The sequence below is a fragment of the Cupressus sempervirens genome, chromosome 11 (genome assembly GCF_028749045.1).
Source record: "Cupressus sempervirens isolate cs-2001-9-10 chromosome 11, ASM2874904v1, whole genome shotgun sequence".
Taxonomy (NCBI): domain Eukaryota; kingdom Viridiplantae; phylum Streptophyta; class Pinopsida; order Cupressales; family Cupressaceae; genus Cupressus; species Cupressus sempervirens.
In genome coordinates this window covers 823,291,962-823,304,655 of record NC_143128.1, presented here as the reverse complement: position 1 = coordinate 823,304,655, position 12,694 = coordinate 823,291,962, and the positions used below count along the sequence as shown (strand labels likewise).

At 30.7% G+C, this 12,694-nt stretch overlaps 1 pseudogene; it reads right to left on the bottom strand.

Annotated features, from left to right (window-relative positions):
* Window positions 1-5,836: 5,836 nt before the first annotated feature.
* On the bottom strand, window positions 5,837-12,413 carry LOC149532092 (DNA (cytosine-5)-methyltransferase DRM2-like; annotated as a pseudogene).
* Window positions 12,414-12,694: the final 281 nt, after the last annotated feature.

Sequence of the window (12,694 nt, the reverse complement as noted above, 5' to 3'; positions counted from 1 at the left end):
AGAAAGGAAATCCTATGATGATAGGTTGGCTTAATAGCTATTTTGTAGATCCTTAAATAGATGATTAAATCCTTTGGCAGGGTAACACTTCATGTAAATTGTTTGTAAATTCTTTAACTAGGTCACTATTGATATAGTGTAAAGCCTTTAACAGGGCAGATCATCAGAAGTGGTCAAACATTATTATTGCATTGATTTTTTGGGTATCATCCCCACCCTAGTTTTACCTTCTTATTCCTGAGGGTTTCTGGGTTAGCAAAATATCAAGTGTTATGTGGTGATGCATATTTGTTTCTCATAATTGCTTAATGTTTCTATGCATGCATGTTCATTTCAAAGATATGTTATTAAGGATTTAAAATAGGTTAGAAGCTAATACTTTTGATTCACACCCCCCCCCCCCCCCCCTCTCCTCTCAAAAGCATTCTTTCCAATAAGATATTATAACATAATCTTCATCTTGCATACCTTCAAAATGACACCTTACATTTGCACTTGCATAACATCCCTAGGACATTTGCACTTTGCATGTCAAAACCCTATGTCATTTAGCATTTCCTCACATTGCATAACATCCCTAAACACTTAAAAATCCCAAAAACACTCATATCTTGCATACCCACATCTTAAATATCAAGTTTTGACCTCTTTTACCAACTGCAACCCTGTTTAACCAACTGCACACTTCATGGGCAAAGTTGGTAGTTTTAGGGCACAGTTGGTAGTTTTAGGGTGCACTTGGTAATTAGGTGTTTCATTCTACATTCTAGAACCCTAATCTAAACTTCCACACCTTGCATTGCATCCCAAGACCTTAGGAAACACTCAAAATTTGCATTTTAGGCACCCTGTAACCCTCTTTTACCAACTGTAACCCTTTTTTATCAACTCCACACTTCAAGTGTGCAGTTGGTAGTCTAGGTGCACACTTGGGAGGCATAAAGTTCATTTAGGTTTCCCTCCACTACATCTGCATTCTGAGGTATTATGCTAGTAGTCACTAGGACACAACCTTTGGAGTTGTCAAATGTAATAATGACACCTATAAGGTCTCATCAAGAATCAACCATCGAAATCTTCCAAGGTACATTTGAACACATCAATGTTAATCTCTTGTTTGATGAGATACCACCAATTCCTAAATATCCCAAAAGGATGTTAAGACTTGATTTTAGGACTCACATCATTTGGAGCTACATTATTTGGAGAAGAAAGAAGGACATGAGAGCTACGAATGAAAGAGGGGATTTCTAACATTATGTTTGCTTCTTTTGATAGCCAATGCCATTGTCTTTTATGCAACAATTTATTCTTGAAAAAATAAACTAATATTTTTCCATAAAATGAAAAACAATTTATTTTTTAGGAGAAACATTCTAGTATTCATACCATGTTATTTGTTTGTGATTCAATGATGGCTTAAGAAGGATTTGGTGCTTTGCCACTTGTAAAGAATGTGACTCATAGATTTTAGTCATATTATAATGAAGAATATTTATGCTTTGTTGTAGATGACTACATTCTATTGATTTCTGTCAAATAATTTAAAAGTACCAACAGGGACAGACAAATCTGTATAGTGATTTTTTTATCTGGTTATTGCACAAAATTTATCTTGAGGCAAGGGATAAATTATTATTATTTTTTATTTTATAATGGGAAACAAGAAAGGAAGGCAAAAAAAAATATGCAAGGAAAAGATCTGATGAAGCAGAACAAAGAAATATTTAGAAGACTGTGGCACGTTATCATCAAATTAAACAAGGTGAAGGAAATGTTGAATAAGGCTCAACATAAGTAGTAGTTTGTATGGGAGAGAGGTCAGAAACACTCCCTACGAAATCTCAAACAATAAATTTTGAAGAAGGTTCAAGATTAATTCCTATAGAGGTTCAAATAATAGAAGTCAGAGAAGGGTCAAAATCTTTCCCTATTGAATCTCAAACAATGGATGTCAAAGAAGGCTCAAGATTGGTCCCTATAGAAATTCCAGTAACAAAAATAAGAGAAGGGTCGAGATTAGGTGCAGGAACTAGTATGGATGAACTCTTAAATATTGTCCAATCTATAAAGTATGGTATTTCTCATAAGAATTTAGATCATTTACTTAAAATGGATGTAGATAAATTGAGAAAACTTGTAGCTACTGTTCAACCATTAAGTTTGTCTAAGAGAAGGTCAATGAAGAAGAAGATAAGAGAAATTATGACTCAATTTGATAACACTGAAACACTTGAACAAGCTCAGTTTCTTTTACTTTTTCTTACACAAAAAAAGTTGCAAGAGGCATTGAAATTGTTACGTGTAAACACAACATCAAAGAAGAGAAGATTTTCTAACATGCAAACTGATTTGATTGAAAATGTTAAAGAAGGTTTGAGAAACATAGGAAAACAATCTTGAACTAAAGATAAGTCTATGGCAAGAAAAGTGATGTTGATGTCCATTGTAAGTAAAAATATGTCTCAAAATAGACAAATATCTTCAATTTCATCTGAAATGGGTTTTAGTAGGAAAATAATGAGACAATATGTTAAGAGAAGATTAATTGTGAATGATAGTACTATGGAGGGCAATTGGGAAATCATGTGTAGAGCACCTCGTTCTAATAGAATTGAACAGTTATTAAAAAATTTAGTCATATCATTTTGGATTGATAACACTCGTCCTTCATCAAATAGTAGAGATGTTATCAGGCATAAGATTGCACCTGGTCAATATGAACATTATACAAAACATTGGTTGGACATAACACAGCATGAGTTATATGTGCCGATTTGTAATGAACATCCTAATGTAAAAGTTAGGCAAACATTGTTTGAAAACTTGAAGCCATACTTTGTGAGGTCAAACAAAATGTTTAAAACTTGTTGTTGTCATCATCATATTGAGTTTGATCTCCACTATTAGGTATTTTGAAAATTTATAGAAGACACGTATGGTTTTCATGCTACTCCTCCTAGTAGGAGAAGTGAGTTTATATCATCCATTTTGTGTGACAACATAGATGATCCAACTGGTAAAATAAATTGTATCAAAGGATTATGTGAAACATGTGGTGAATTGGCTCTATTTCCTTTGAAAATTGAAAATATTGATGTAACAAAAATATTGAATTGCAAAAGTTACAAGTATGTTAAGAATGAAACAAAGTTGGGGAAAGAAACAAAAAAGTTGGAATATGTTGAAGAGGAGTTTCCTGTTCTAACATTTATGGACAGATTTAAGAAATTGATTCAACCTTATATTTGTCATGTATTTTTTGCAAAGTGGCAAGAACAAAAGTTTCAAACTCTGAGAGATAATTTTCCACTTGGAACAATTGTATCAGTTGTTGATTTTGTAGAGAACTATTCATTTGTTCATCAGAAAGCAATTCAATCAAATTATTACTTTAATAAGAAGGTCACTATTATGGTACATGCTTTTTTATAGACATGCATAGTTAGATTTGGATGATGTTTAGAGTAAAATTCAAGCACAAGTAATTATAAAGGAATATCATTTTTATATAAGTGATGATAAAGAACATGGCATTCACTATGTAGAACATTGCTTCAATACGTTCTTTTCTTATTTGAAAGAAAGAAACATAAATGTTGATAAACATTATGTTTGGTCTGATGGATGTGCCACATAGTTTAAATCATCTAGACCATTTTATGCATTGTGTAGATATCATCGCAATGAGAATATAAAATGCATATGGAATTTCTTTGAGAGTGGCCATGGATAAGGTAAACATGATGGTGCTAGAGCTTGCATCAAACGTGCTTTGCGAAAGTATCAAATAAATTATCAAGGAGTTTGTGTAAATGATGCACATGATGTTGTTGAATGGTGTAAGACTCATTTTGCATTAGATAAGGTTGAGACATCATCAACAATGAGTCGATAGGCACCATATAGAGTCTTCTGGGAGATAACAGGTATGGATGTGTACGTCTATTTAACTTTTATGCAATTAAATTATAACATTTTATTGTTAAGTTTTATTTTTGAATTCATTGAAGTTTAAATTTAATTTTTCTATATTTTCAATTTAATGAACTTTCAGGTGTTAATAGAAAAAACATGCATGGTTGCAAGAGGATAGAAAAGACACATTCCTTACATTCAGTCATGAGTACAGATAATTGCAATTGGACATTGAAGACAAGAGAATACTCATGTTTTTGTGATAGTTGCATTGATGAAAACTATGAAGAATGCATCAATCAGACACATGGATATACAGGTGCATGGATTTTGGTACCACTTGATGTTACCGATACATTTGATAAAGAAGATGAAAATTTTGATGATATTCCATTGATTTCTGATGATTATAATCATATCTCTGGATTGGTAAAAGTGGGTGAGTATCATAAAAATTAATCTCAACTTTTTATTTAATTATCAATTTCAACTATTTTATATATATTGTACACATGCATTCATGTATACTTTTTATGTAGGAGATGTCCTTGCAGTGATTGTTGAGCCTGGAAATCATGAAGGTGTCAGTTATTATTTATTGCGATGTACTGTAGAGAGGAAAAAGTTATATGACCTTGAAGAAAGTGATGGAATGTTGTTCCCCATAGGTAAATTATACATATACATGTACATGCACATATATATTTAAATAAATATATATATCTAGGTAACTTCATATCTATCAAATTTTAAAACACTTAAATTTGTGGTACAGGTTTTGTTGTGATAGAGGCAACATATTTGAAGCAAGACAAAATAATCCAACATGGAATACACTTTTTTGATTATCAACCTGACAACAAGGTTTTACAATATAGCCACCTAGTCGTTGCTACAGGGCTTTGTCTGCATTCAGTTAAACTTAAGCGTGTACATCGCAAGTGGAGACTAGACAGTGAAGATCATAAAAAAATATTGCATGTTATAAATGTACATCATGGTTGATTAGACCTTTGAGATTTATTTTATAATAATCTGAATATCAACTTTGGTGAAATGTGTTTTCAATTGTACTATGGTGAAATTGTGAATATCAACTTTGGTGAAATTGTATTTTTAATCTAAATATCTGAGTCTCAATTATCATTAGTTTATTTAAAAACTATAATATTAATTGTACTATGGATGAATTTAATAATTTAACAACTTGATATAAATAGGCTAGAAGTTAGTTCAAACTTACACAATTTCATTATTTATGTTACAATTCTTAAATATCAACTTATTTTCAAACTATTGAATTTCATCTTGAATTAAATGTGTTTAGATTAATTGTACGATCATAAGTTCTTAATTTTCATTAATTTATTAAAAAATTAGATAATTTAATAATTTAAATTAATTGTACCATGGATGAGTTTAATAATTTGAATTTATTTATCAACTTTTTTTCAAAATAGATTGAATTTCATAAGTGATAAATTATATTTATTTTTCTACTTAATTAGATTTAAGGTTAGGTTCAATTGTACTCATTGTTAATAATGAAATTGAATTAGTTTTATAGTTATGGTTTAACAAGATTAGCATATAAAATGTAAGAACTTGTTTTTAAAAAGAATTGTGTGAGACTGCTTGGAATCTGATACCTAAAATAGCATCACTATAGAATTTCTCAGCTAAGAAAAGGGTTTCCCTTAATCATCTACAATTCTCCATACTTCACCTTAAAAAGTTTCAAGGAAATTCAAGTAGTTGCAAACAATAAATATGGTGATTTTGTATCATTGTAAAACAGAATGTATACCTTCTAAGCCCACGAAGGTCCTCCAAAAGTTATAATTAAAAACCATCCATTAAAAAAGTAGAAACATTATCATTACGATAAGCTTCCACGACAAACCACTTTAGAGTCAGTTCAAAGAAATTCATTGGAAGACTGAAAATTGAATTCTCATTAAAAAAAAAGAGTATTTTCTGATTGTAGACCTTTATAAAACTAGTTTGAAAATGAAAAAAATTACTATTCTTAGTTAGGGTATGTAATCCTTTGATTTGAGAATTTAAAATCAGTAGAGAACATTCTATTCTAGTTAAAATCCTTTTCCATTTTTTAAGTAGTTTATTAACGTTGAGCTATTTACAAAAAAAAGAGCCTACACATTGATCAGGAAAAAATATTAGCTGAGGCTTTTGAGTGCATTATTTCCCTCACTCCCATCATAATGTGAGGAAACTCATAAAAAATAGATACAACACAACTTGAATGTATCCCAAGTCGATGAAGAGCAACTTCTACTCCACCAATACTAGAAAATAGAGAAAGTACTCTGACGTCATTAGGATATAATGCTTTTAAGACTAATAAATGATATGCAACTATATCTATTTGGAATGAATTACCCAAACAATGCAAGCGATCAGTTAGACAAGAAGTTCCACGAGTGTGATCTCTATCAAATCCTAATATAAGCTCTATCTCATGAAGCTCTAGAGGGACGAGGTCATCTGGCCCCACCCATACCAAATTCCACTCTTTACACTTTTGAAGTATATATTTATGCACACTATCTTGTAGTTTCCCTCATGAATTCTGAATCATAACTCTTAGTTGATCAATAAGGACAGTGCCACATCGTCTTGAGTCTATGGAATTCAATTTTGTCCTCTAATCCCATGAAGGCCAATACTTTTTTATTTGTGGAAGTGCTTCCTGAATAGTCATGGGGGGGAGAGGTTCTGCTTGAAATCGCTCTTCTATTGGAAGGTTATGCACATACCCTCTTGCTCTTCTAGAAGCTGAAAAGAACATTGAGTACACCAACTCTGGTTCAACACTATTAAATTGTTCAGATATTGTCTTCCAAATATCCTTCAATGCAAAAGCATCATTCTCATAGTAGAAAAAAGGTGGCCCTTGCATTAACGCATTGATTTCCTTTGAACACTGGCCAATAGGTTTCCTAGGAACTCCAAAACCAATTAGTTCCTTGGGACACAAATTAGGGATTGCATCTCATACTTCAAACATTGCTTTCTTGTCTTGCATACCCTCTATGTATTTTTCATACTTCAACACTTTCATTATCTATGTTACAATTTCAAACTTACACAATTTCATTATCTATGTTACAATTCCTAAATATCAACTTCTTTTCAAACTATTGAATTTCATCTTGAATTAAATGTGTTTTTAATTGTACGATCATAAGTTCTTAATTATCAAATTTAGTTTATTAAAAAAATATATAATTTAATAATTTAAATTAATTGTACCATAGATGAATTTAATAATTTAAATTCATTTATTAATTTTTTTTCAAACTAGATTGAATTTCATAAGTGAAAATTAAACATGTGTTTTTAAAATTGTAAGATTATAAGCTCATAGTTATCATCTAGGTTAGTTTATTAACATATTTTTATCCACATAAAACTAATATTTATCTTTAGTGGGTTAGTAATTGATAATTTAAGAAATATGCATCTTTCTAACTTCCTACTAATTGATAATTGATATACATGTACACACGTCTCAAGATCATGTTCTATAGCTATAACACAAAAAAATACACATATGTACACATATACATGTCTCAAGAATAAACATCTACAGATCTAATATATCTCTATGTATCTGAAATGCAAACTGTAAATCTTGAATAAATACACAGATGTAGCAAAATATAAAAAGTCATATATACATACATGTGATGGTATCTAACTACTGAAATACTCAATAATCAAATAAATAGTGAAAGTACATGCATGTCATCAAGGAACTGAAATACAAGTGTACATATGTAAGCTGGACCTCCAATATATAAATGCATCAAAAAATATATAAATCTGATCTACTACTAGAGGGCCACCTCAAGATGCATACGAACAAAATGACCCTCTGATTGAGTCTCCTATACATCCTCTCACCGAGGTGCATCAACCAAGCCCTGCAAATATATATACATATATACATACATGTGTTAGAGTTCTATCTTTAAAACGTATATATACATATGTGCATCATGTACATGTACATTCAAATTAAATATGAACTTTAAACAAATTATTTAAAACTCAAGTACCCGAGCACTACCAAATGCCTCAATAGAATCATCTCTCTCATGTACATGATGCCCTAAACCAACAGTATGTGTAACCATGTGCTCAGCGACCTGCGCCTACATGATTTATTACGAGTTAAAGATTAAATTATATATATATATATATATATATATATATATAGATATATATGAACTAAATTTTTCAATAAATGAACATATTTTTTAATTTCATAAATATTTAAAATTTTAAAAAAATTATATATGTACCTGAGTCTCTGGAGGTGGAGGATGATTAGAAGACTCCATTGTATCATCTACTGATGCACCTGAGCTTGAAACTCCATGTCCAACTGCTAGTAAATCTGAGTGAAGTGGACTGTGTAATTGGCTGGGTACATTTGGTGTAGAATCAGTGCTACCAGGTCTAAACAATAGGTCCATGTATGATGAAATACCCAAGCTCAAACTAGTATCAATCTCAGATAGGCCTCGCAATTGCTCACCAAAATCATCAAGACCCTCAACTTTGATATGGACATTTCCAACTCGTATGCTCGAGTCATTTGTAGAGTGTCGTGAGTCTAGTGCTAAATGCTGTGAGCTACGCACAGGTGTATCATCTGTCACTAGTGTGGTGGCCTATGTCTGTGGAACTATGTCAGGGCTCTGATGTTGTCTAACAACATCCATCACCGAGTGTACTAGAATCCTCTGTGTATTAGAAATATAGATAATAAAGTGCAACATATTCTCCAAAAAATACAGTGCCATATCCATATGTGTCTGCTGTCCTGAAAGACCATAAATATCGTATGGCGGTGGTATCCCAGCAGCTCTATATGCATCATTAGAGGAGGCATCTGAAGTGCTACTAGATGCTTGTGAAGATGGTTGACCAAGTGGACAAGGACGTCGACTATGAAGATAACGACCAATAGAATCTAATATGATACTAGCTGCCGCAGATGCAATGTGCCCAATAGTGTCAATTGCTTCCCTCTAGGAAGCAATAACGACTCTATCTGCAATAGGTGCATGTGCAGGAGTCACAGGAGGCATCCTTGGTCCAACAAACTGTCTAAGATTTGCAAGTGGGAGATGATCTACACTACGGTACTGGTCACAATCTGCAATCTGACCACGCCCCTGTCCACAATAATAGATCATGCTAGCAATAATAGGGTCTCTGCATCATGTGACTCTGTAGCCTCTCACCCTACCCTATGTTCCCTCATAAGTTGGAAAGAGCTCTCTCTAGATGATGTCTTTGGGGGCTACCCTCTTGATGTCATCGAATGATACATTTCATGAAACCTCAGCCCTAAGCTCCCTAGATATGGAAGCTAATATGGCCAGAGTAAATGAATGGTGAGCTCTAAACCTAGCTATCAAATCTTATAAATTCCCACATAACGTAGTACATATGTCTCTATAAAGACCATCATCAGAGGTCAATATAGAGTGCTGTAGTCTAGCAACCTCCTGCTCTGAAAATGCAAAGAAAGAATCGATATCGATGCATGGAGGTGGTGCAACAGGACCTCAGCAAGAGCTGTAGGTGTAGCCTGACCTGGAATAGGAGTTGCACCAGGAGCCATGGTAGGACCTACACCACCAAGAGCTGCACCAGGAGCCAGAACATGAGTTGCACGATGAGCCCTACATAGAGGTGCATGACAAGTCCCACCAGAAGTTGCAGCACGAGCCCCATCACGAGCTGCACAAGGAGCCAGATCAGGAACTGCATCAACCTGTGCTGCAGTAGGAGCCGCAGTAGGAACTACATCAGGTGCTACACCAGGAGCCAAATCAAGCTAATCGTGTGAAGCCATATCTGTAGAAATGTATGAAGAGCTAAACTGCCTGTTGTACACACAATTTTTTATTTTTAACATTAAAAATTATACACATGTAATAAAACATACATCACACATCATGGACCTAGATAATCTGTAACACATCCAGACCTAGATTAATTTGCATATAAGTATAAGATAACTTTAAAGTTGAGAGTTTGGTTATGGTTAGAGTTAATTTATTGTTCTTGGATTTTATTATACTTTGGGGGGTATTATTAGAGAATTCAATTAAAGGGTAATAAATTATTTATATTACTCTTAAATGATAATGTTTCGAAGTTTAGGTTTCAAGTTGGCTTACATATATATCATTTAAAACAAGGGTGAATACTTCATATATGTACATGTCTTTGAATGTATGTGCATGTAGCTCAAATATAATTTTTAACAATTTAGGATTAGGATCAACTTGTTTTAATTTTATGTAAGTTAGGCCTCAATTAGGTTTTGAAATAGGGTTTTAGTGTAACTAGGCTCAATTTTAGGGTAAGATTTAAGACCTTATGACATTGTTAGGGTTTACACAAACTTACATAATTTCTAGCATTAAATTTAGGGGTTAATATTAAGGTCCATGGTTAATAATTTAGGATAAGGGAACTTAGCATATGAAGTTTATGATTTGGTTCAAGATTATGATTTAGGGTATTTATTATCATTTATAATCTTGGGTTTAGAAATTAAATTTTAAGATCAAAGTTAAGGTTAGGGTTTGGATAATGGTTAGGGTTAGGGTTTACTTAGGTTAGGGTTAGGGTTTGGATGTACATGTATGTTATATTCATACCTAGATATGCAAATTAATCTACATTCTTATATATGTATAATTTAGGATCTCCCCTTAAAACATGTCATTGAATTATATAGTTAATTATATACTTCTAATTATTAAGACATTAAAAATAATAACATATGTACATTTAAACATGAATATTGAAAACATATGTATGCACGTCTATATCTACCACATGAACATATTTACATGTACATTTATGAAATAAAATATACATTTTAATCTACATTCTTATGTATAATTTAGGATCTCCCCTTAAGACATTTGTTATTAAATATAGTTAATTGCACTTAGTTATAAGATAAATTAAGATCACTAGTTAACATGTACACAAATTATACATATAAAAATGTGAATTTATTAAAAACATGTACATACATCTACTTTTAACCATGAACAAATATACATGTACATCTATGTTCAAAATAAAAAATTATACATTCTAATCTATATTTTTACATGTTCAATTTAGGATCTAGACCCTTAAGATATGTCATTTAATTAAACTTCTAAGATTAAGATATTAAAGTGAATTCAACATATATACATAAACATTAATATCAAAAACATACATGTCTACATTTATCTTTAACATATATATATAATATTTTTAAAATTTTTTTTTCTAAAATTTATATTATTATAAATTTTGTAATGTTTTTCTAATGTTTTTGTAATGTTTTTCCTAAATTTGTTTTCTAAATTTTATATTAAATTCTAAATTTTCTAATGTTTTTGTAATTTTTTTAAAAAAATTGTTTTCTAAATTTTATATTAAATTATAAATTTTCTAATATTTTTTTAATGTTTTTCTAAATTTATTTTTGAAAATTTTTTAAAATATTTTTTCTAAATTTTATATTAAATTATAAATTCTCTAATATTTTTGTAATGTTTTTTCTAATTTTTTTTCCTAAATTTTCTAATGTTTTTGCAATATTTTTTTCTAAATTATCTAAATTTTTTTAATGTTTTTTCTAAATTTTCTAATTTTTTTTATTTTTTTAAAAAATTTCTAATTTTTAAAAATATTTTTTATAATTTTTTTTTCTAAATTTTATATTAAATTATAAATTTTCTAATGTTTTTGTAATGTTTTTTTCTAAATTTTCTAATATTTTTGTTATGTTTTTTTTCTAAATTTTCTATTTTTAAAAATAAATTTTCTAATATTTATTTAATTTTTTTTCCTGTTTTTTTTTCTAAATTTTATATTAAATTATAAATTCTCTAATGTTTTCGTAATATTTTTTCTAAATTTGTTTCTAATGTTTTCCCTAAGTTTTATATTATAAATTTTTTACTATTTTTCCTAATGTTTTCTAATGTTTTCTATATAATATTTTTCTATTTTCTAAATTAATATAAATAAACAATAAAAATATTAAATTAATATTTAGATATGTTTTCAAAACTATTAACAACATAAATAACATTCAAATATGTTTTCAAAACTATTAAAAACATAAATAACATTCAAATATGTTTTAAAAACATTAAAAAATGCATTGAAAACATTAAAATCTACTTTGATAACATAAAAAAATACTTTAAAAATGTTGAAAACATTAAATTAATAATATTTTGACATACCCGATGAGGAGAATCAGAACGAAAGCGACAGGATGACGCTGACGGAGGTAGCACAAACCACACGTTCGCTTGAACACTCAATGAATAGTACTCACCATGAAAATGACTTTGGAAAAGTAAAAAACGTGATTTAAAATGCTGGAAATCGGCCTGATACATGTTCGCACAAACATGTACCATACACATGTTCACGCAAACATACCCTCAAATGCGCTCACATGTTCACCCGAACATGCGCAGGGTACGTGTTCGCGCAAACATGTCTAATATGTTCAAGCAAACATATGGCTAATAGAAATCCAAAAATTTGCCAACTTTTCCAAGTTTGTTCGTCCCACTAAAGTGGAACCCATTATTGTGGGTTCACCCCCATATAAAAAATGTGGCTGATCATGCGATTGGAATGTGTATAATATCAATGTTTTTGTAAACAATGTGGCATTTGCCATCTCAAATTGTCTCATGAT